This window comes from Carlito syrichta, unplaced genomic scaffold (assembly GCF_000164805.1).
Source record: "Carlito syrichta isolate Samal-C Ts95f unplaced genomic scaffold, Tarsius_syrichta-2.0.1 Scaffold303244, whole genome shotgun sequence".
Taxonomy (NCBI): domain Eukaryota; kingdom Metazoa; phylum Chordata; class Mammalia; order Primates; family Tarsiidae; genus Carlito; species Carlito syrichta.
In genome coordinates this window covers 292215-316936 of record NW_007247340.1, presented here as the reverse complement: position 1 = coordinate 316936, position 24722 = coordinate 292215, and the positions used below count along the sequence as shown (strand labels likewise).

At 37.0% G+C, this 24722-nt stretch overlaps 1 protein-coding gene across 1 annotated transcript in view; it reads right to left on the bottom strand.

The window, feature by feature from the left end:
- LGSN (lengsin, lens protein with glutamine synthetase domain) overlaps positions 1-24722 on the bottom strand; it is a 43647-nt gene that overhangs the window by 17463 nt on the left and 1462 nt on the right.

Below are 24722 nucleotides of genomic sequence, written 5' to 3'. Positions count from 1 at the left end.
GGGGGAAAGGAAAGTGACAGGGTCAGGGTCGGAAACTATATTCTAAATGTTTGAGTTTATTATCATTTTGAAAAGTGGGCTCTGAGGGACATCTCTGGGGATAAGTTATATAAATATATGTCAAGTGGTTGCTGGGAAACACCTGTCCAAATTTATCCATAAAACTAATTAAGCCTCCAAAGGGAAAAAAGGGATTTTCATCTTTTGTGTGTTTCTATGTAATTAAGATGCATTTTTATTATTGTTACTGTACTAACAAAGATAGAATTCATAGAACAAATTATTTTCTGTAATTTTAAAGTTTCACTTATTAGAAAATTGTGGTCTCTTTCACTTCAGATAATCTTATATTTGGATCATATGGTACTTATTAAGTGATATAGTACTATGTTTTTTCTAGTAGTTTGGGATTTTGCTCAAAAATTTGAATTTGCAAGATAAATGTATTTTCCCAGTACATATCTGGTAATAATATAAAACCTTATTGTACATATTCACCATTTCTAAAATTACTTTGCCAGAAATATACATAATATTAATTTATTTTTGTTAAATGCCTTTATGTATAGACCTTTCTGGTCTTTTAAAGCAGTCTTGTTTAGAAAATTAAATATTTGTCCAGGTATACAAATATCCAAGAAATCTGAGCAGACTAACATTTGTCTTGGGAATTCCCTCATATACAAATTGAAAACATCGAAGGGGCTAAACTTTAAAATTTTGTCTAGCTTCAAGCACTACCTTGCAACTAAATAAACAGTTGAATAACAATGTGCTAAAACGCAGCACATTGTCAGGCACATGTCTTCAGTATACCCTTTAAAGTAAATGAAATCTACACTTTACAAATGAGAAATGTGAGATCCAATTTTTAAAAAATTGTCCAAGGTCACAATAGTAAACGGAAGATTCAAAAAAAGGCCTTCTGATTTTCAAACTGCCATTCTGCTTCCTAAAAGATAGAGACCCAAGCTAGAGAAAATTCATTTTAAAAACATTCACTTGTCCTCATATAAATCAGATCAAAAGAGAAAGTTTCTTCAGAAAAAAATGCACCAATAGGAGCCCAAAAATTAAGTTGGAGTATATACCTCTCACTCTATAAAAATGCTCCCAAAAAAGAAGAGGCAGGGTTCAAAAAAATACATTTCCTTCGTTCCTAAGCTTTTCTTTTTTATACTAGGGTGATCAGAGTATAGACATAGTTATAATTATAAAACAAAAGATTATTGGATTCTTGGTATATCTCACTTCCAGCAGAGTATTTTTTATTCTCTTTAATCTTTCTGTTGCACTTAGGTACAATGTGAATAGTGATTCAGCAAAAAAAATCTAGCCAAGATTCATGAGGTTTGGGTTCTAATTCCGGCTTTTTCACTAAGTAGCAAGTTCTTCTAGAACCTTGGTATTCTCATCTGTAAGCACTAATATAAATATAATCATACTGTGAAATTAAGTTTTTCCTAAAGCTGCCCCCTCACATATTTTAAATTTAACCTAAAGGTTTCTAAGCAGACTGTAACCAACTCTTGTACCATCACAGAGTTTCAGCCAATCACAGGAAGCCAACGGTTTAAATTGTGTTCAAATAAAGCAAATGCAGAGCTGTAACCAATCCAGCATTTTCTGTACCTCAATTCCATCTTTGTACATCACTTTTCTTTTTCTGTCCATAAATGTTATCTGACTATGTCACTCTGAACCTATACTGGTCCTGAGGGCTGCCTGGTTCTCAAATCATTCTTTGATGAGTTGAACTCTGTTACATTTAATTTGCCTAAAGGTTTTCTTTTAACTTATGGCTTCAGAAGTGGGATTCAAAGTGAAGCTTCCAACAACCCCCAGGAGTATTGAGTGACCAGCCAAGGCACCCTCTAGGCCTACTGTTGCTCCTGCAACAACTGGGAATCGTGGGTAAGCTCTCAGATTCTGAAGATCCACGGGTTTGTGCTTTGAGCTATCTGAGTTTGTTTGAGCACAATTGTTTTTTGAAATCTGAACTGGTCTCAGAAGTCATGACAGAAACTGAACTAGGTACAGGGTAGGTTGGAGCCAATAATTAACTGGTTGAATTCAGTTATAAGTCATAGGTTTCTGGTCAGACAGAAACAAGCAGTAAATGGCAGTACTGTAGAGGGTGTGAACACTGGTTTTCAGAAGCTTGCAGGGATTTTTGTGTTCTAGCCCCTTTTTTTCTTATGTGCTTAGGTAGGAAAAAAAAAATCATTAGTTAAGTTAATCAAGGGGATCTGAGAGCCAAAGTCAAATTCAACATAAAAATGAGATCCTTAATTTATGAAGAACTAATACTTCTTTCAGCTATAAGTACATTTACATGTATAAGTATTAGATCCTGGAAACAGCAAATGCTTAAAAAAAAAAAAAAGTGATATCTTACAAAGATAATTTAAAATTATAGTGAAATATTTCAAGTGAACAACACTACATTTTACAAAGTGCATTTAAAAATGAGGACTCCCAAAGTAGGCTCACCCAGGGAAACCTGCTGATGTGCAGAAGCTTTTAAAAAGATTTCAATATTTATACTGCCTTTTTAAAAAGACTCTTTATAAAAGGCAAAATAAAATCATAAGCACCTAATTGATAAGAAAATTGAACTTGCTAACCTTTTGGCTTAGCTGCTATCCTTCCCCAAAGGCAAAAAGAAAGCTATATAAAGTGTTTATAAAAGGTAGGCCCTCAGGTAGAGTAGAGTTGCTATGTTTTTAAGAGCTATTCATGCTGAGTCCACACGTAAAGAATTCTTTCCTTATGTTATTGATTAATGGGCTTAGTAATTTACCTAAGAAACAATGGCTAAGTTAAAAGGACTGCCTATTGAAATCAATTGGTCTCCAAAGTACATCTTTCTGGCATTTCACTGGCTGTTTTGAAACACTTTTGTAAAATAAATTTACACCTATAAGGAGAGTCTCCATTTTTAAGGGTGTCTACCTCTGTGTACCATACCAGCAAGAGAGGAAGGTTTAAGTCACTAAAAACTCTTACCGTTGGTTTAGGTTTACATGGCAAGCCTTACCTTGAATGTGCCTTCTCTTGGCCATCTTGCCTTAGTTGAACCTTGACCTACATCCTCTATCCTTGGTTTAGGAAGATGATGGTACAATATTTAGGCCTAATGTCTCAGCTCTGTGTTTTTGAGATATACATTTTCTGCCTTGTTTCACCTAACGGCCACCCCTTTACAAGTGAAAATGTGGGGGTTGGCTAACTAACAATTGTTTAAGGCAATAAAACAGGTAATTGAAAGTTTAATAATCTGAATGGGGAAATAAAAATTATTTGAAAGCTGGCAAATGAAAATTTTTTTTATAAAAGCTGTACAATCTTTTTCTCTCTGTCTGTCTGTGTGTCAATATGTGTTCTATATATGTGATATTTCTGTGTAAGCTAAGACAATATTTAGTAAATGAAACTAGTTTTAAAATTGTTGGTAAAATAAAATACAAATGTCTTCAGAATTGTCAGTATTAAGTATAATCAGACATTTTTGCCTGAGTCTACTTGTCAGACAGTTTTGTGCTTTCTTTACTATATGTTCTAAGGTCAAAATGCTGCTGTTTCTGTAATATGTTTGATACTTGTTTGATTGTCTGTAAGCCAGAGCTGTAAGGGCTGGCTGTTGGGCTGCCCTGAAACCTTGAAAACAACTGACTGTGAGTTTATGTCTTTGGTTTTGAGCCTCTGGATTCTGAGATCTGGACAGGTGACCATGGTGAGACCTGGTGACATATGCATGTCTACGGCACTTGGGCTATGAGCTGCAAGGTATAAAACCAAGCACAATATGGCTGTCTTTCCTACCCCAGATTTGCTTCCTGGTCATGCTGAGCCGGGTCAGATCCTCCAGGCATCTTTTTCACCCCTCTGTCTTCTGTCCTCAGCTCTACACTTGATGTATAAATTCAAGATCCAGAGGGGCCTTACCCTTCATAGCCATCCTGGGTGCCACTTGGATACTCAAGACCCAGGATGTCTATTAAAGACATTAGGGAGAATACTTATGTTATTGTTTTAAATTATTATCAGTAACTTAAAATCTTAAAGCTATGTTAAAGTAAATAATAGAGACTTATTAAATGTCTGAGTTATTTCTAAGTAAATTAAAATACTAAAATATAAATTATTAAGCTTAAGTTGACATATTTTCACATCTTCATTTTGTATTGTATAGAAAAGTCAAATAATATACTGACATCTGTTTTAAAAATTGAGTGATTTGTACACTAAAAACCAGTTGAAAAAAATTGAGAAATTTCTTTTTTAAATTATAAAATGTTTTTTATCTACAAATACTAACAATAAAAGATTCAAAATTATTTCCTTGGTTTTTCACTGGAAATTCGAATTACTAAGAGTTAAAATTCAAATCAATATATGCAATTAAAACTACTAAATTAAGAAATAATTATACATGCAAAGTGCATAAGAAAATTAAGATATGTTTTGAGGAGGAAAGTTATAAAGCATGAAAATCTGTATTTGTTGAGAAAAGAATAATTTTGCTTATTTAAAGGTTATTTAAAGGTTGTTTCAAAGTGAGGAAAAATGATATAAATATAAATGGATATTAAAAGTCAGGAGAAATTTTTAAAATTAGAAAAGGTCATAAAAGGATTATGGAAATTTTATAAGGTGGGTTCAAAAGATGACTGAGATTGGATTTTTTAATAAAGTTTTGTTAAAATTAGCTTCAATATTTATATTATACTAACACAAAATAAAATTCAATTTTCTCCTTTTAACAATTTAATATAGCGTTAATAAGAGATAAAAAAATTTTGTTCACACTTTTAGTAAACTGCAAAAATAAATAAACAGTAGAGAAGGAGAAGTAAATTCTGTCTTCATTAGGGTTTTTTGTTGTTGTTGTTAGAAAATGGAATTTTCACCTTATCAAGGAATAAAGGTTTTTGCTTTTTAAAACCTTCTAGGTCTGGGTGTGATGATGGCTCACGTCTATAATCCCAGCACATTGGAAGGCTGAGATGAGAGAATTGCCTGAGCCCACGGGTTCAGAGACCAGCCTGGGCAACTTGTTGAGACCTCATCTCCACAATAAATCAAGAAAAATTGGCCAGGTGCAGTGGCTTGCGCCTGTAGTTCCAGCTACTTGGAAGACTGAAATAGAAGAATTGCCTGAGCCCAGCAGGTCGAGGCTGTGGTGGATGTGACCATGCCACTGCACTCCAGCCTGGGCAAGAGAGTGAAACTCCAACTCAAAAAATAAATAAATAAATAAATAAATAAAACCTTCTAGTTACCACTTTAGCAAAAGTGATATTATCTTACAATGACCTGTGCTCCTATTTTGATAAAGTGTTTTAAAATCTTTGACATATTTGATAGGCTTTCCAAAATCAAATTTCAAATTCTAAAATTGTCTTTCTTATCTCAAACTATCTTTGAGATAGTTCCAAAAGGATCTAAATCATCCAAAAAAGAGATAATAAACAGGGAATCTCACTCTGTTATCCAGGCTAGAGTGCAGTGGCATGCTCATGGCCACCTCACCCTTGACCTACTGGGCTCAAGCGATCTCTCCACTTCAGCCTTCCAAGTAGCCAGAACTACAGGCACGTGCTACCATACCCGGCTAATTTTTTTATTTATTGTAGAGACGAAGTCTCACCATGTTGCCCAGACTGGTCTTGAATCTGCAGGCTCAGGCAATCCTCTTGCCTGAGACTCCCAAGTGCTGGGATTATAAGCATGAACCACTGTGCCCAGTGTCAATTACATAATCATTTTAAGTCTTGTCCACAGTGTATTGCTTAATTCTGATAATTTTCTGAAAGTTCTTTATAAGCAAATAAAATCCTAAAGCGTTTTGTCTTCAAGGAGGCGCACTGAAAGGCTAGAAAGGACCCACAAAAATACTCTTGAATATTGATTTCTAATGACTTTAGAATTATGTTATTTGGACTGGATAAGAATACCAAGAGTAATTCTAATGAAGAAACTGACTGGTTTATAAAACTGCTAACCCAAGCAGGACAAGAATCACTTGACTACCAAGAAAATATAGATTTTTATGCTAAGCCATCAGTAATGAAATTATTAAATATGAAATTTGAATGAACTCCATGGCATGGCCGAAGCCGAATTACCTGTAATAACCCATTTAAAAAATAGTTACATGCATCTGAATTGTAAAACCAAAATTTGTATTTAAGAGAATATAAATTCAGTGTTCAGCATGGACTCATGGAAAGTCTAGATGGTCTCCTGGCCTTTCCTGAGTCCTTAAAGCATTCATCATTAAAAGCTCTACAATCTGCCAAGCACAGTGGCTCACACCTATAATTCCAGCCCTTTGGAAGGCTGAGGTAAGAGGATTGCCTGAGCCTACAGGTTCGAGACCAGTCTGGGCAAATTGGCGAGACCTCATCTCTACAATAAATCAAAATATCAGCCAGGCATGGTGGCACGTGCCTGTAGTTCCAGCTACTTGGAAGACTGAGGCAGAAGGATCGCCTGAGTCCAACAGTTGAGACTGCGGTGGCCAGGAGCATGCCACTGCCCTCCAGTCTGGGTGACAGAGTAAGACTCCAACTCAAAAAAAAAAAAAAAGCTCAACAATCCATGACTCATCACATAAGAGATAAAATAAACCAAATTTTAGAAAATGCATTGGTGTGGTGACTGTTCTAAATTGCCAAAATTACTTATGATCAATTTTTAGTTTGTCAACCCCATAATACTGTGGAAGAGAGTCAAAGCTTCAGGTATATTACTACTACCTGGTGGACCATTTGAACATTTCTAGAGGGATTTTATTCAATTACCATTTTCAGTACATGTTTTCTGGTTGTATAGAAGTTTTCCAATGCAAGAAGGCTAGTGCTATAACTGTAGCTAAAAGTTTATTAGGAAATGTGTTTCTCTCATGGAGAATTCCTAGAGAAATCTCCAGTGATAGAGTTGTTTGTTTCACTGAACAAGTTGTAAGACAGTTAAATAAAATATTACAGATATAATAGCATTAAGCTAAGTTAATTGCCTTGGTCAAAGGTATTGCAGATTGATAACGATTAAATCCACTTCTAATAAAAAAAACATCAGTTGACCCCTTATGAAATAGTCACTGCAAGGCCAATTCCCCTAATAATAGAATCTTATGTATTTTCTGCTCCTAGACTCTGATATGACCAAATGCTGCAAGGCTTTAATGCCTTATGCCAAAGGATATTTTCACCGAGTAAAGGAAGCTTTTTATGATCCACTGACTGAGGACAATCAAACCTTGTGTAATCTAAAACCCAGAGATTGGGCCTTTTGATTCAATGTCAGAAAAAGACTGTCCTTCCCACTCACACTGCAGCAAAATTTTGAGACCTTGAAACCTGGTTGGTAATATCACAAATCAGAAGGTCCTTTCCAGGCTCCTGTAACTGTACATTCATCAGAGACCTTAAGATGAAGCTACCAGGGAGGTTTCTCCCTAAAAGCAGATGGAATTCTAGAAGTTGAAAGCTTTCCCAGGATCACAGATCATGATTTCTCTGCTATCACAAGACTCTCACCTCTCTTAATTTTTTCCTTGCTTATGCCTCTGTGAAAGATAGAATGAGGGGGGGAATGGCCTTGTGTACACCCATGGAGTATACTTTTATTTGTAGAGGATTTCAAAGCCAACCTTATGCCTTGATGGATGGAAGATGAAATGTCAATGTGGACTAAAAATGTTGATGCTATCTTTGTTGTACCATAATCAGCCAGAAACAGAACATCGGTCCACTCCACTTAATCTACATCTTAGGTTAAAGAAAACATTGCCAAGAGGCCTTCACTTCTCTGAATGGGCACTTTTCCATGGTTTGGGGTAAATGAGGCAATAATTAGACAATCATCCCTTATCCTCTTACAAAGGCTCTGGTTGCAGAACAGGCTTTTAAATTCTCTTGTTAAAGTTGTTCTAGATAATAGAGTTGCTCTAGATTACCTACTGGCTATACAGGGAGAGATTCCCTCAAAAGTTTTAAATGTTTGCATGCAGCCATCTGTAGAATGTCAAATGGTTTCTCTTTGACTACAATGCAGAAACTCAAATAAATGTCTGATCATGAGATAACCTATGGATGATCTGCTAAGACCAAAAGCCCCAAATGATGGTAACTTAGAGTAGTACCAAAGCCCTAAGTTTTGGCCACACTCTCACCTAAGTGAGAACCTGACCAAAATGGGAGAATTGTTAAACAAAATTATGGAAGGCCATTGTTCTAGACTGAGCTCTTGCACTAGGCCCCAACAGGCAAGGCCAAACCAAAACATAGTCCCTCATGCTAATGTGACTTAATCAAACTGAAACTTTAAAGAAAAAGATCCCAAAATATGTCATTTTTTTCTTCCTAAAAAAACAAGATTTCAGTATAATAAGGATGTTCTTTCTGCTCTAACCCTTACAAAAAAGTAACCTACAGTAACCAATCAATCAGGGTTTGTTTTTGAGGGTTTTTTTTTTTCCGTGCTGTTCTGTTTCCTTGTTCTTGCCTTACAAAGCCTATTATTCTGCTATTTTGCAGGGAGATATGAGACCAAATAAGTCCACTTATGATGGTGCCAGAATGATATTAATACCTAACGTTTATGCCTGAGAGGTTGACCAAAAGGAGGGAATTGTTGACCTAAAGCTGTCTTCTTACATATTTTAAGTTCAGCCTAAAGTTCAGCCTAAACAGACTTTTACCAGTCACAGATTTTAGCCAGTGATAGCTGGCCAACTGTTTAACTGTGTTCAAATAAGACAAACATCAAGCTGTAACCAATCCAGCTGTTGGTATACCTCATTTTCGTTTTCTGTAAATTACTTTTCTTTTTCGACCCATAAATGTTAGCTGACTGTGTGGCAGCACCAGAGTCACTCTGAATCTATTCTGGTTCTGAGGACTACCCAATTCTCAAATAATTCTTTGTTCAATTAAACTCTGGCAAATCTAATTTGTTTAACGTTTTTTTAAAAAAACAATACCTAGCAGTATACTAACATTTTAAAGCGCTGTCATGAGCAAGCAGTATTTTATATATCATTTAATACAAAAACACCCAGGGAGTACTTATTATCAACCATATTTTTGCCAAAGCAGAAATAGGCTCACATGGTTTAAGTAGCTTGTTCGAGGTCATACGTCAGGAAGAATAAGAATTCAAATTCAAGTCTTTTATCTGAAGTACTTCCCACATTGCCATAGCCTGACAGTCTTAAATTAAATTCCATTTCATTATATAATGTTATCCGTGTAACTCATAAAACTTGTCCAACTTCCTCAGTTATATATTTTAATTATTTTTTTTTTTTTGAGTTAGAGTCTCACTCTTGTCGCCCAGGCTGGAGTGCAGTGGCATGCTCACGGCCACTGCAGCCTTGACCTGCTGGGCTTAGGAGATCCTTCTACCTCAGCCTTCCAAGTAGCTGGAACTACAGACGCACACCACTGCGCCCAGATAGTTTTTGTGATTTATTGTAGAGAGATGGGAGGTCTCACCAAGTTGCCCAGCCTAGTCTCAAATCCCCAGCCTCGGGCAGTCCTCTCGCCTCGACCTCCCAAAGTGCTGGGATTACAGGCTGAGCTACTATGCCCATCCAATTGTATTTTTTTTATAACTCTTTCCTGTATAAGGGTTAAACCATCTTAACTCATGTCACTACCAGCTTAAACTTTGTTAGTTCAAACAGTGAGGATGAAACCAACTACGAATAAGGCAGAACCAAAGACACAAAAATAAATAAAACATATTACATGATTCACAAAGAATCTTACAATATAGGCAACAAAATGTTGTTACGGCAGTTAAGGACCTCCATGGTGCAAAGAAAGAGCTATGGTTAGGTAACCCTAGTTCAAGGATAGCAAACTCAAGTACCAGGCAGACAACAAAGAGACACAGTGGCCTGGATGATGAACAAGAGTTGATACTCCTTCCCGGGAAGGAGCCAGCACTTGGCTCCAGTCAATCATTGCCACACCAAAATGTAGCCCCAGGGTTGCTAAATTTAGAAATTTTCAAGAAATTCCAGAAATCTGGATTTATGTTTGAAATTTGGTGACCCCCCAAAAAAGCCAGAATTATTTTTTGGAGGGTGGACCCCTTGTCATACTGGTTTCCCTCGATAGGTAAGTGTTCTAGCAATACATCAGCGTCAGTATACCAGTTAGCATTGTTGTGAGAGGCTATGTTCAGCTTCAGTGATTTTTTTTTTCTGAGACTCTTTCAACACATTTGCCTATTTCATGATGGGTGATCTATGAGCCCACCTGCCTATACTGTGCTGAGTGTTCAGCAGTTTTTGACCAAAAATGGTACAACCCCCATACCCCACCCTCCCGATTCACCTAATCTCACCCCAAGCAACGTTTCTTTGTTTCCCTGGATAAAAGAAAATTCTCAAAGGAAAACATTTTGCCCATGTGAAAGAGGTGAAACAACAAAAAAACAGCAGAAGCACTAAAAGGTGTCGGAATTGATGAGCTCAAAAACTGTTTTGAGCAGTGGAAAAAGCATCTCAATAGGTGTATTGCATCAAATGGAGAGTACTTGGAGGGTGACTAAAATTTAAACAGGTAAGAATAAATACATAATTTTTTTTTTTTTGAGTTGGAACCTCACTCCATTGCCCAGGCTGGAGTGCAGTGGCATGCTCATGGCCACCCCAGCGCCGACCTGCTGGACTCAGGCAATCCTTCCGCCTCAGCCTTCCAAGTAGCCATAACTACAGCCAAGTAGCCACCATGCCCAGCTAATTTTTTTATTTAGTGTAGAGATGAGGTCTCATCAAGTTGCCCAGGCTGTTCTCAAACCCATGAACCCAGGTAATCTCTTCACCTCAGTACACAATTCTTTATAACTTCCATTTTTTAGGGTCTCCTTTGTATTGGCTATTAATTTAAAATATAAAGTAAGGACTAAAGAAGAAAACAAAAGTTCTCAACTACCACATAACCAGGTCTCAAAATTATTGGAATGTTATTCAGAATCTGCAGCAACTCTAGAGAACCCCCAGGCTCAACCATATCAGCAGTGGCATATAGTATGGTATATAATTTTCCCAGCACTGATATATAGTGTGGTACCAAGGTGTGATGGTCAAAATATTTAGGTATTAACACAGTCCAAAAAACCAACAACACTTGGTCAGGTACAGTGGCTCACGCCTGTAGTCCCAGCATTTTGGAAGCCTGAGGCAGGAGGATTGCTTAAAGCCAAGAGTTCAAGACCAGCCTGGACAGCATAGCAAGAACTTGTCTCTAGGCAAAAGTTTTAAAAAATTAGTCAGGCATGATGCATGCCTGTAATTCCAGCTACTTTGGAGGCCAAGGCCGGAGAATTGCTTGAGCCTAGGAGGTTGAAGCTGTGGTGAGCCATGATCATGGCTCTGCACTTCAGCTTGGGCAACAGAGTAAGACTCCATCTCAATTGATCAATCAATAACCAACCCTTGACTGCACCTATTATGTGCCAGGTCTCTTCTAAATGCTTTACGTGTATTTATTCATTTAGTCTCAAAACGATCCCTTGAGATAAACACATTACTCTACCTGTCTTGGAGATGAGAAAAACTGAATCAAAGAAAGACTAATCAACGAGCCCAAGATCACAGGTCTCATAACCACCGTCAGTCAAGATGCTCCCTCACTTTGCTATGGTGCTGAGAAGCTGGGAAATGTCTCCGAGGGTCCCTGCAGGGCCTGGTGTTAATTCTCTAACTCTTTAGTTGATGCATCCTGGATAGGTCCAGGGGCCCCAGAAAAATACTAGGACAGGTAGAAAGGTATGGGGAAGGGGACAAGTAAGAGGCCTTTGTCAGCAACTGTTTACCAATCAGTTTAAAAGCACTGAACCATTTATTAAGCAGTCAGTAACACAGTTCTCCCTGGTTGCACCCTTATGTTGGATAAGCAGTGCAGGATGCACAGTAAGTGCTAAATAGATGTCAGTCATGGTTATTGTTGCACAGGTACCATGCATTACTAAGGGTCTCTGTTGAAAAGACACCTCACTCTAGGTTACCTCATGAGCCTCTGGCCAGCCTAGAGATGGCTGTCATTTGGTCAGATTCTAAGCTCCTCTCTAAGCAGTTCTGGATTATGAACGCAATGAATTAGGGAAACCTCTAAGAGCAATGAGGGCAGGTCAAGCAGGCTGAGAATTTTCAGAAGGTGCAATGTGACCAAAATACTCTTGGTTGGACTCTACCGTACTGCTATTCTTTTTTTTTTCCTTAATTTTATTTTATTATAGGAATGTGGGATACAAGTGAGGATTAGCTAACTACATAAATTGACTGCATGCCAGTAAAGTTTGGGTTTCTAACTAGCCCTCACTCCCCTTGGTAACGAACCAAGTACCCTTTGTGTTGTCACATCCTCCCCGCCATTCTCTCTCCCTCTTTCCATGAACCGTGCCCAGTGACTGCCTATCCTTCCCTTGTGCTAATATGACTAATGTTCAGGGCCACTTTTGAGTGAGAGTATGTGGTATTCAGTTCTTTGTTTCAGTGATTGTTCATTTAGTATAATGGTCTCCAACTCCATCCAATTTGCTGTGAAGTTCATGATTTTGTTTTTCTTTATGGTTGTGTCCATCGAGCATATGTACCACATTTTCTGTAACCAGTCCACTTTCAATGAGCAGCACAACAAAAGAAACCATTTAGAGAGTAAAGAGACAACTTACAGAATGAGAAAAAAATATTTGCAAATTATGCATCTGACAAAGATCTAACATCCAGGATCTACAAGGAACTCAAACAAAGGGAAAACAAACAACCCATTAAAAGTTGGACAAAGCCCGGGCGTGGTGGCTCAAGCCTGTAATCTCTGCACTTTGGGAGGCCAAGAAGAGAGGATAGCCTGAGCTCAAGAGTTCGAGACCAACTTGGTGAGACCTCGTCTCTGCAATAAATACAAAAATAATCCGGGTGGTAGCATGCCTATAGTTCCAGCTACTTGGAAGGCTGAGGCATGATCACCTGAGCCTAGCAGGTTGAAGCTGCAGTGGCTGTGAGTGTACTACTGCACCCCAGCCTGGGCAACAGAGTGAGACTCTGTCTCAAAAGAATAAATAAATAAATACAAAAATTGAATAAAGGACATGAACAAACACTTCTCAAAAGACGACATACAAGCAGCCAACAGACATGAAAAATGCTCAGCCACATCAGTCCTCAGAGAAGTTCAAATCAAAACTACAATGAGATACCACCCAACTCCGGTAAGGATGGATATCGCTAATAAGTCAAAAAAAAATGGATGCTGGCATGGGTATGGAGAAAAGGGAACACCTCTACACTGTTGATGAGAGTGCAAGCTAGTTCAACCTCTATGGAAAGCGGTATGGCGATTCCTAAAAGAACTAAGAATTGACCTTCCATACAATCCAGCAATCCCTATCCTTGGAATCTACCCAAAGGAACATAAATTGTTCTGCAAAAAAGACACCTGCACACGCATTCACAATAGCAAAAACAGTACTGCTGTTCCAAAACAGGCAGAACATTTGAGTCTTCAGAAAACCAAGGAAACCAGGCCAAGCTTCAACAGGAGAGGGAGCACTTGAGCTGAAGACGGGGCGTGAGGCAAACAAGCAGGAAAAAAAACACTGGCGTCAGCACGGATATGCAATTTCATTTTGATTTAGCACAAATACACAAATTTAATTCATGCTTGGTTTAGACAAGCCCAAAATTCTACTACGACAGGCTGATTCTGATCTCTTTTGACATTTCCACTAGAGCAGCTTTTCTCAACTCCTAAATGTTTCTGCTATTTCATCAGATGTCTCCTTTGTCTCAAACACGAGACTGGCCGTGAAAAATGTTTCGTATTACAAGACATTTTCATAATTTTTGTTTCGCTCATCCAGGTGTTTATTTTGAAATAGAGTTTGTATGGCTTCATATAAGTGTATCATTGCGCATTTGAACTCAGTGGTTTGATCAACTTGACTAAAAAAGGCTTAACTTAAAGAAATTCTGCCCAGCATTAAATTTAGACCCTAATTTGACCTAATAGGTTTCTCTCCAATATAGTCATCAGTGTTATTTGGATTCTAAATATCACTGATTTTACTCATTTACTTTTAATTTTCTCCAACAGTTACCTTTTTTTTAATGTCAATACTTTAAAAATCTTTGCTTTGACCCTATATAATAACTATAGGCTGAGGTGTAAAACAGTTAATGCATTTTCCAAGCACTGATTTTGTTAATGATAGGGGTACGAAAAAGCAAGCAAGCAAAAAAAAAAAAAACCTCATCAAATTTTAACCTCTGTTATAAATAGTGGAAAATAAAATCAATAATTATTAAATTTAAAAGAATATGTCAGAGAAAAGAATGGTGGTCAGCCCTGCAGGTCCCCTCCCACTGTGGGAGCTTTTCTGTTTTCTCAATAATTCCTACTTTCTCACACACACAAACACAAAGAAAAGAATGTGCCCTGAAGGAGGCAAAAAGAAGAAAATCTATTTAGGGTATTTACAGAAGAAATATTTCAAAGAATATATCATAAACTTGTATCAATTAATTTAAAATTATGCATGCCTGTTAACCCAGTGTTCCTGCTTTTAGAAACTTGGTCTAAGAAAATGACCTAAAATATGAAACATCTTGTATGTCCAGTGCCACCGTCATTATAAGGCTGAAAACTTGAAAGCATCATAGAACAAAGTAAAAGCATTAAATACATGTCATTTCTTCATTGGATTCACCATAAGAAACAAGTACTTTCATTTCCTCTCTTTCATAATCTGGACTACCAGTTTTTTGTTTTAGTATCTTCTTTTCTGTGTTTTTTTTTTTTTAATTTTGCATGTTTTTAAAGGGTATCTGATTTTTGCTTTGTTTTTTTTCCTTCATTTTGTTCAACTGACAAAAAATTGCACATATTGTATACAACATGAGGTTTATACACACACGCAGACACACACACATTGTGGAATGGTTAAATCTAGGTAATTAATATTTGCATTATTTCACATAGTTGTTATTTTTATGATGAGAACACTTGACTTCCATTCCCTTAGTATTTTCAAGAATACAATATATATTCATTAGCTGCAGTCACCATGCTATAGAATAGATCTCTTGAGCTTGTTATTCTTCCTAACTATAATTTGTATTCTTTGACCAACTACTCCACAATTTTTAACTGTTCCCTCTGCCAGGGTTGCCCTTCTCTAACTGTTATGTTATTTCCCTAAATCACAATTTTAGTCTTGTTATGTCTTCACTGAAGATACCTCCACAATTCATCTTCACCTTAAGGAAAAATTCAAATTGGTATTGACTGAGGCCCTGCATAATCCAGCCTCAACAATCCCTCCAACTGATCATTTTCCCACACAAGTTCTATCTCCATCCATACAGAATTAGTTTTATCAGTCCTCGGGTCCACACTATTTCCTTCTTGTCTAGGCTTCTGTAGATTATCTAGCCTACCTCAGTGAGATAGTTATCTGCCCTTCTGGTCACAACCAAAAATTAACCCCCTGTGTGGTTTAATATAGCCTCTCAATTCAGACAATTAATGTTCTTTTTTGGGAGAGGAGAGGGGGTTGCAAAAGTTGACCTCTAAATCTCCTTTCTTTTTTAGCTGTTATTTATTTTAATTGACAAGTAAAAATTGTATTTATGATGTACGACATGATGTTTTGATATATGTATATGTTGAGGAAAGGCAAAATCAATCTGTTTAGCATACACATTACTTCACAAGCTCATCATGTTTTGGGGATGGAAACACTTAAAATCTACTCGCTTGAGAAAAAAAATCTACTCAGCAATTTTCAAATACACAATATGAGGGGACATCTAAAAGTTTGTGGGAAATGGGAGTAAAAGATAAAAATCAAAATTATACATTTTATTTATCTTCTATTTATGTTGATAAGCTCCATCAAGGTCAAGACACTTTTGTAAGTGATAATATCAGTCATTAAGTTCATCCTACAAAAACTCAAGGTCCTGGGAATTCAACCATGTCAATGCAGTCTTTTTTAGGTTACTAACTGAAGAAAAATAGGTGCCCTTACAGACTTTAAGATTAGGAAACCAAAAGAAGTCAGAAGGAGCCACATCAGATCTGTAAGTTGGATGCCTAAATTCTCACAAAAATGCCCTTGTTTGATGAGAGGAATGCGCAGGAGTCTTGTTTTGGTGGAGAAAGATCCTCTAGTGAAGTTTTCCTGAGCATTTTTCTGCTATAACTTTGGCTAACTTTGTTCATAATAAGCAGATGTTATAATTCTTTGGCCCTGCAGAAAGTCAGCAAGCAAAATGCTTTGAGCATCAAAAAAAACTGTTGCCATGACCTTTGCTCTTGACAGGACCACATCCACCTCACGGTAGCCGTTGCTTTGATTGTGCTTGGTCTTCAAGATCATTCTTCAAGCTGGGCTCGGTGGCTCAGCCTGTAATCCCGCTCTTTGGGAGGCTGAGGTGAGTGGATTACCTGAGCCTGAGGGTTCGAGACCTGCCTGGGCAACTTGGCGAGACCTCATCTCTACAATAAATCAAAAAATCAGCCAGGCATGGTAGCGCGTGCCTGTAATTCCGGCTACTTGGAAGGCTGAGGCGGAAGGATCGCCAGAGCCCAGCAGGTCGAGGCTGCAGTGGCAGGGTGCAGCCACTGCACTCCAGTCTGGGCAACAGGGTGAGACTCCAACTCAAAAAAAAAAAGAAAGATCATACTTCAGGATCATAAGCCATGTTTCATCTCCTGTTATAATTCTTTGAAGAAATGCTTCAGGATCTTGATCTCACTTGTTTAAAAATTTCCATTGAAAGCTCTGCTCTTGACTGCCGCTGATTTGGGTACAATGATTTGGGCACCCACCAAATGGAAACCTTAATCAACTTTAAATTTTCAGTTAAAATTATGTAATCTGAACTAACTGGGATGTCTATTGTGTTGGCTATTGTTTCTGTTGTTAATCACTGACCCTCTTTAATTAGTGCACAAACAAGATTAATTTTTTTCTTGCAAATTGATGTGGTTTACTACTGCAGGCTTCATCTTCAACCTGATTTCATCCCATCTTAAAATGAGCTATCCATTTGTAAACTGTTGGTTTCTTTGGGGTATTGTGCCCATAAACTTTTTATAAAGCATTAGTTGTTTCCCCATTCTTCCATCCAGGCTTCGCCATAAATTTGATGTTCATTTTTTGCTTCAACATTAGAAGAATTCATGTTGCTATTTTCAAACTGATGTCTTATCCTTCTTAATGCCTCAAACTAGATCCTGTTCAGACACATTTTAACAAGTTAGTACAAGTTTACTTTGGTGCAAAAAACAAAAAATAAATTGACATCCATGCATGATTTTTTTATAATATGCATTTTCCACAAGCTTTTTGAAGTCCCCTTGCATACTATTGTCAGTTGTACTCACCATGTTGTACAACAGATCTTTTGAACTATATTTCTTGTCTAATGAAAATTTTGTATTCTTTGACCAATATCCTCCCAATCTTTCATTCCTCTAGCCTCTGGTAACCACTATTTGATTTTCTGCTCCTATGAGTTCAACTTTATCACATTTCACATATAAGTAAGATCATGCAATATTTGTCTGTCTGTGTCTGGCTTATTTTATTTAGCATAGTGTCCTCCTGATTCATCCATGTTGTAACAAATGACAGAATTCCCTTCCTTTTTAAGGCTAATGCTAGTCCATTGTGTGTGTATATATATATATATATATATATATATATATATATAAAACATACTCTTTATCCAGTTATCTGTTACCATACACTTAGGTTGATTTCATATCTTGGCTATTGTGAATAGTGCTTCAACAAACATGGGACTGCAGATGCCTCTTTAACATACTGATTTTGACCAGGCACAGTGGCTCATACCTGTAATCCAGTACTTAGGGAGACCAAGGAAAAGGATCGCTTAAGCCCAAGAGTTTGAGACCAGCCTGGACATCATAGCGAGACCTCATCTCTACAAAAAAAAAAAAAAAAATCAAAAATTAATTTTAGTTGAGTAAGGTAGCAAGCTCATGTAGTGTCACCTTCAGAAGGTTGAGGTAGAAGGATCACCTGATCCCAAGAAGTCAAGATTGTGGTGAGCCATGAGGGTGTCACTGCGCTCAAGCCTGAGTGATAGAATGAGACGCTGACTCAAAATATATATATGCATATTTCATACTCTTTGGAAATATACCCAGTAGTGAGATTGCTGGATCATATGGTAGCTTTATTTTTAATAGCTGATTAATGTTAAGTCCCCAGTGAAAGTAGAGCCCTTGTTAAACCTTGTGGTTGTTCAAATAATTCATAATTATTGTTGCCTTCATTACAATTGGTAAACTGTGTAGTCACTCTTTAGAGATCTCACCTAGTCCTTTATAAAAGAACTTTCAGTATCATTAAAGTAACTAAAGTAGCTTTTCCTCATGTACGTCCTTTTTCCTCCGAACTAAAAGGCAATGATTATTTTCACCTAGGCATTATAATCCCTGACATGCCAAGTATACACTTAGGTGTCCCCTGTAGAATTAAGAAACCCTACAGCTAGGTCAGGGTTTCTGTAACCAAGGAACTGTAAACCAAGGAATTTAGACCTCGGTGCCCACTTGGGCAATCTAAGGTAGAGATTAAATTGATCTGAACTAGAATAATGGCTGTAGGGATGGGGAGGAAATAAGCATACAGCAGAACTGTGATAAATAAATGTTATTTAAAGCTACCTAACCTATGCAATATGTTATAGCAGCCCAAAGTGATTAAAGCAAGGAGGAAAGAGAAAAAATGAGAAGCAGAAAGAAGAGGATTAGGAGGAGGAGGAGGTAAGACTTGCAAACATTTAATGAGTGATTTTTCAGATGAAATAATTGAGCCTTTGGAGGATTTTCACCCATTAAGTGGAAGAATTTGACTTTAAAACTACTTTTAAACTTTCTATCTACCTATCTTATCTATTCTGGATAAGACGGTGAACAGCTGTGGCGCTTCTGATTTTCTCTTTATGGTGAGAAGTGCTCAGATAGAGTAGGAATATGGAAAATTAAAGGTTTATGAAAAATAGACATGGTCTGACATAGTTAAAGCAGAGAATGGGAAAGAACCAACTCAGAAAACAAAAATATTTGAGGGCCCAGCAGGAACTGGAGACTAAAAAGTTGCACTGACACCAATCTGCACAGTAAATTATTTTCTCCAACAAAGCTCAGCTGGAGACATGAAAACACAAAGCTTTGAGGTTTTATAAGGACACAAACTGAGAAGGACAGTGACAAAGATAAGTTGATGATTTGGGCAAGAAAGAGGCAGAAATAATGAGATAGGAATCCAAGACAGATGGGATGGGAAGTGAAGTCAAAAAGAACCTGATCGAAGAATTGTAGATTTCTAGAAGGTGGCATTTTCGATGTATTCTTGTGCCTAGTATTTTGACTAAAACAACATAAGAATTGAGTAATAATTTCTAATAAAAAATAATGATAATAATAAATGAATGCATGATAGCCAGGGCCTACCATGTTGAAGTATGCAGCCAGATGGGACATTTGGCTCAGACCTGTCCTTTATAAAAGGTTCTAAATGAGATCTCTTTGGATATACAGCTGGACTTGATGGTAACCTGATGGATGACATAATCAAAGCAGTTTCCCCAGATCAAATAGTGCGTGGACTCCTTCAAGATTTTCTCTAGAACTTAGAAAAAGAGAACCTGGTGCTGGTAAAAATCTGCTCTACAATGACTCTGTTCCTTTATCACCATGAATTTCACCTTTTTAAAAGGCATTTTTCACTATATTTATTCCCAATATCAAGTCTTTTCCCCAGGGTTATGTTTACTCACTTTAAGATATGGAAAAAACATTGTTTCCTGTGCTTTTCTGTAGCACAGATAAAATATGCTGTTATTTTTTAAGAATTTCCTGAACACTAAAGAACAATATGAAAGAAAATACAATTCAAAGACATTAAAAATAATGAAACTTACACAATGTATGCTTTCTATAGTCCTGATATTTAACTGTAGACCCTAATATATTACACATTTTTCTGAAGACCCTGCCCAAAGTATTGTCCTTTTTTAGTTATCTGGTTCATCAACCCTTCATATATAAGCGTCACTTACAGCTTTTTGAAAACTTGAAATGGTTCTTCCTGGTCCAGCAAGTGATTCATTTCTTCAACCAAACTGTTTCGCCAAAGTCACTTTGAACTTACATTAAAATAAAAGAGTCCCTGAAACCATAAACAAGGATCCAAAAGATTGCCATTTCCAAATGTGTAGGAAATAGGATTTTTTTTTACAGAGACACTGCCCACATTCCTACCTATCCTAAAAAACAGGTCTTTACCTGTGTATTTGAAAAGATAGAACCTCTGGATATTTTTGTTGTGATTTGTTCTTTATTACAAATGTAATAATCCTAATTACAAAAATTTAAAGGTACAGAAGCTAAAATAAAATGTTAACTAAAAAAACTAAAAAAAGATTAAAAATCCTTTGTTTTCCCTCAACCTTTAGATTTTTGCTACATAAATGTTTTCACAAAAGGTTGTGTCTTGATCTTACTCTAAGTAATGTCTTAATGGCTCATTTTCAATGTAACTTATTTAATAATTGTTTCTAGTAAAATGTAATGTGTCAATACTGAGTAGGACAAGACACATTTTGAAATATATCAAAAATATGAATTAAAGAGAATCAATATAATACATTCATACCCTTGCTGACAAGTGACTTACTGGGATTACTCTGCTTTGTATTAAATTTATTAATATATTCAATAAGTACTTAATGAATACCTGGAATAGGCCAGTCATCAGTCTAGATCCTCTAGAAGACATAAAAATGAATCGTCCCATAGAATGTAATTATAATACATTATTAAAAAGTTTATGTGTATGTGTCATATAAATGAAGAAGGTGCTAGTACCATTTTTCAGATGAGATAACTGAGGATCTGACAGATGCAGCAACTCACCCGGCTTCACACATAGAAAGCAGCAGAATCCAAATCTGTGAGGTTTGAAACTCTTCTTTTACTTCACACTATTTACAAACTTTATAGATAACAAAATTTTGAAAACTAAAGAGTTTCCCTTTGGAAGAATATTAAATGCTCAACAGTTTTGTATAAAAGGCAAAAAGAAATTCAAGTTTCAAAAAAACTTCACATTTCAAGTGAGAGTTTAATAGCATCTATATCCTTTGAGATGAAACAAAGCACAGAAGATAAATTCCTCAGAATTTGCAGAGAATCTGAATTTTACTTAATATAATGGGCCCCAAATGGGATGGATTATTTGGGAAAGTGTTGAGTTTCTCATCCCAAGCACAGTGGTGAAGAGAGGAGACAGCAAACATCAGGGTCAACCCAGATAACTTCTAGTTCCACCAACTATTCAATATCACCAATTTTTCAACTTTTTCACTGCTTTTGCAATAAAATAATTAACATTCAACTTGACAGAGTAGGTGAAATATTCACATATGACCAAGAATTACAAAGCAACTATATTCTTAAGAGTTTCCTCGTGAAGGAAGTGTCCAAATGGAAGTGATGTCACTCCCTCCTTAAGGATCTCGCTTCGAGGTTGGGAAATTGACAACAGAAGCACCAAGTCTATACACAAATCTCCCTTCCAGGGCAAGGTGATGCAAAATATACACTAGAAAATTCTATACAAGAAAAAATAGACCTAACCAGTTTCAAAAATTATTTTAGAAAGATATAACACCATGTGATTTTTATAATGTAAAGCTAAATAATAAAATAAGCTAAAGTAATAAAGGAAGCAAAAAGTTTGGTCAACCCTCTGGGGTACTAGTACGGTTTTGCTTAGTATTACCATACATGAAAAAAAAATCCCCATATTTTTCAAAGAAATTAAGATCTGCAGCTAAAATATATTCACCTAGGTAGACAGAACAAAAGTAATTCTTAAGACTTTGTGGGTGAGCAGAAGAACAACAAATATCTTTTGAAGGTAAGAAAAGACATGGAATAGTTTTAAATATACATGTACGAGGGAGAGTCAAAAATAACTGGTATTATCTTTTGGAGGACTGACCCCTTGTAGTACAGTCTTCCCCAATTAAGTGAGTTTTCTAGGAATTCACCAGCATCAGTGTACCAGCTAGCGTTGTTGTGAGAGGCTGCATTTGGTTTCAGTGAATTGTGTGTGTGTGTGTGTGTGTGTGTGTGTGTGTGTGTGTGTGTGTGTGTGTGGACATTCTTTCAACGTGTTTGCCCATTTCATGATGGATGGTTTATGAGTGCACCTGCCCACACCATGATGAGTGTTCGGCAGTTTTTGACCTGAAACAGCATGACCCCCGTGCCCCACCCTCCCTATTCACCTGATCTCTCTCCAAGTGACTTTTCTTGGTTTCCCCAGATGAAAAAAAAAAATCCTCAAAAGGAAACTTTGCGGATGTGGAAGAGGTGAAACAAAAAATGGAGAAACACTAAAAGGCATCAAAATGGATGAGTTCAAAAACTATTTCAAGCAGTGAAAAAGCATCTCGATAGGTGTATTGCACCAAATGGAGAGCACTTCAAAGGTGACTGAAGTTTAAATATGTAAGAATAAAAACACTTGTGGCTTTTTTCAGGGGTCCCCCCCTTGTATATAGAGTATATATTTATGATAATGGACTCTGAAGTACAGTGCAAAAAAAGATCTAAGAACATTATAGAACTATTCCTGAAGATATCTGCCAAAGGGCTGCTGCAGATGAAAATACTAGGCTTCATCAAAAGAAATATTTTAAATATGATAGGAGAAGGCATTCTAGCCTTCAAAAAAATTGTAGCGTACCTATAACGAGTATTAAAATTAGTTCTAGTCATTGTGCCTTAAGAAAGTCTTAATGGGCTCTATAATTAAAAAATTAAATTAAAAAAAGAAAGTCTTAATGGGTTAGAAGTGGATAGATATATGTTTATTTATATAAATGCGTATCACATGTAATTTTTATCATTATTATGATAAATAAAATTCTATCATGTAAAGAAAAAAGTGTAAAATTTTTAAAGGCTGTAAAAATGAAAACTTAAGTAAACTATTACTAGTCAGTATAACTGTAAAGTATATATAATGAATGATTCCTTTTTAATGTTCTAAGCACTTAACATATATTAAGTCATTTCATCTCTGCAAAAATCTCTTTTCATCAGCACTATTGATATCCCAATGAGGTACATTAAGAAGTCCAATAATTGGTCCCATATCACACAGCTAGTAAGTAGCAAAGCCAAGATTAAAATGCAAGCATTCAGATTTCAGGGAATGTGAGCTTAACCACTGAACTTGAAACACAAACCTAATTTGTAATATTGCGATTTCTTAAATGGAGAGTTACTTAATTAAACTGGAAGTAGATAGGATTGAGATAAATAAAAGTAAGTATAACATGAATTATAAACCTCAAAATCTGCAAACAAAACTTCTGCATTCTAACAGACCAAACACATTTAAAAATATTTTAAAACAACCAGGAAGTCTCCAGAGTCACACAGACAATAGCATAAAACAGAAAATTAGGGTGAGTTGAGGTAGATAAGTCTTCAGCCTCTTGAAGTCAGCCTCTAAAAGGTCAGTCAGAGTCTCCCTAAGGCCGAACTTGGCATCCCCAAGAGATACAGGCTGCAGAGCAGGATGAATTTCTGATCTCACCCCAGATAATGTTCCTTCTTTCTGTGCCGTGGAAATGTCCACCCTTTGTCAGCCCTTTGTGTTTGCCTGTGCCAGGGTCCTCTGTGTTGAGTCACAAATATCTACAGGGCAGAGAACAGATCTTACCCAACTCACTTGGCATATCACCCGGCACAGCACCACACACAGGTTCTTGATAAATAGATTTCATTTATTGTGATGTGCTGTCATTTCCTGCAATTTCACAACTTCATGAACTCATAGAGTCTACTTTGAGGAATAAGAATGTTCTTTCTATTTTCTGTTCATCACTGCTAAGAATTTGGCTGAATGCATGACTTTATGGTATTATTTACATTGAGAATCTTGGTAAAATATTCTTTAGGAAAGCACCAAATCTAAGATGAATAACACTTCCTCTTACTGAAAATTCTGACAAAGACATTTTTCAGGCTGGGATAGTGACCATCCTGTGGGATTTTCTTCATGCAAACAACCTGCCCTTCTGAATCCATCAAGCCTTTGCTCAGCTGCTGTGTTGTTGCAGTTAACTTCATGTTGTTGTTGCTCACATTACCAGAGCATCTGGTACAGAACACAATCATTGTCTTTTCTAGACATCAATTAGCTGGAAAAGGAATGCCACACGTCATCACTCTCCCTCCTCCCATGCTCTTTCTCCTCCTGAGAATATGACTCTCTGCAGGAGAGTACAGAGGCACTTATTCAGAGGAGGATTGGGTCAAGGGGCCAGCCAAGGCTCATCTTTGCTACATCTATTAAATATAAGCCGGGCTCGGTGGCTCAGCCTGTAATCCCGCGTCTTTGGGAGGCTGAGATGAGTGAATTGCCTGAGCCCGCGGGTTCGAGACCCACCTGGGCAACGAGACCTCATCTCTACAATAAATAAAAAAAAATCAGCCGGGCATGGTAGTGCATGCCTGTAATTCCGGCTACTCGGAAGGCTGAGGCGGAAGGATCGCTGGAGCCCAGCAGGTCAAGGCTGCGGTGGCCGGGAGCGGCCACTGCACTCCAGTCTGGGCGACAGAGTGAGACTCCAACTCAAA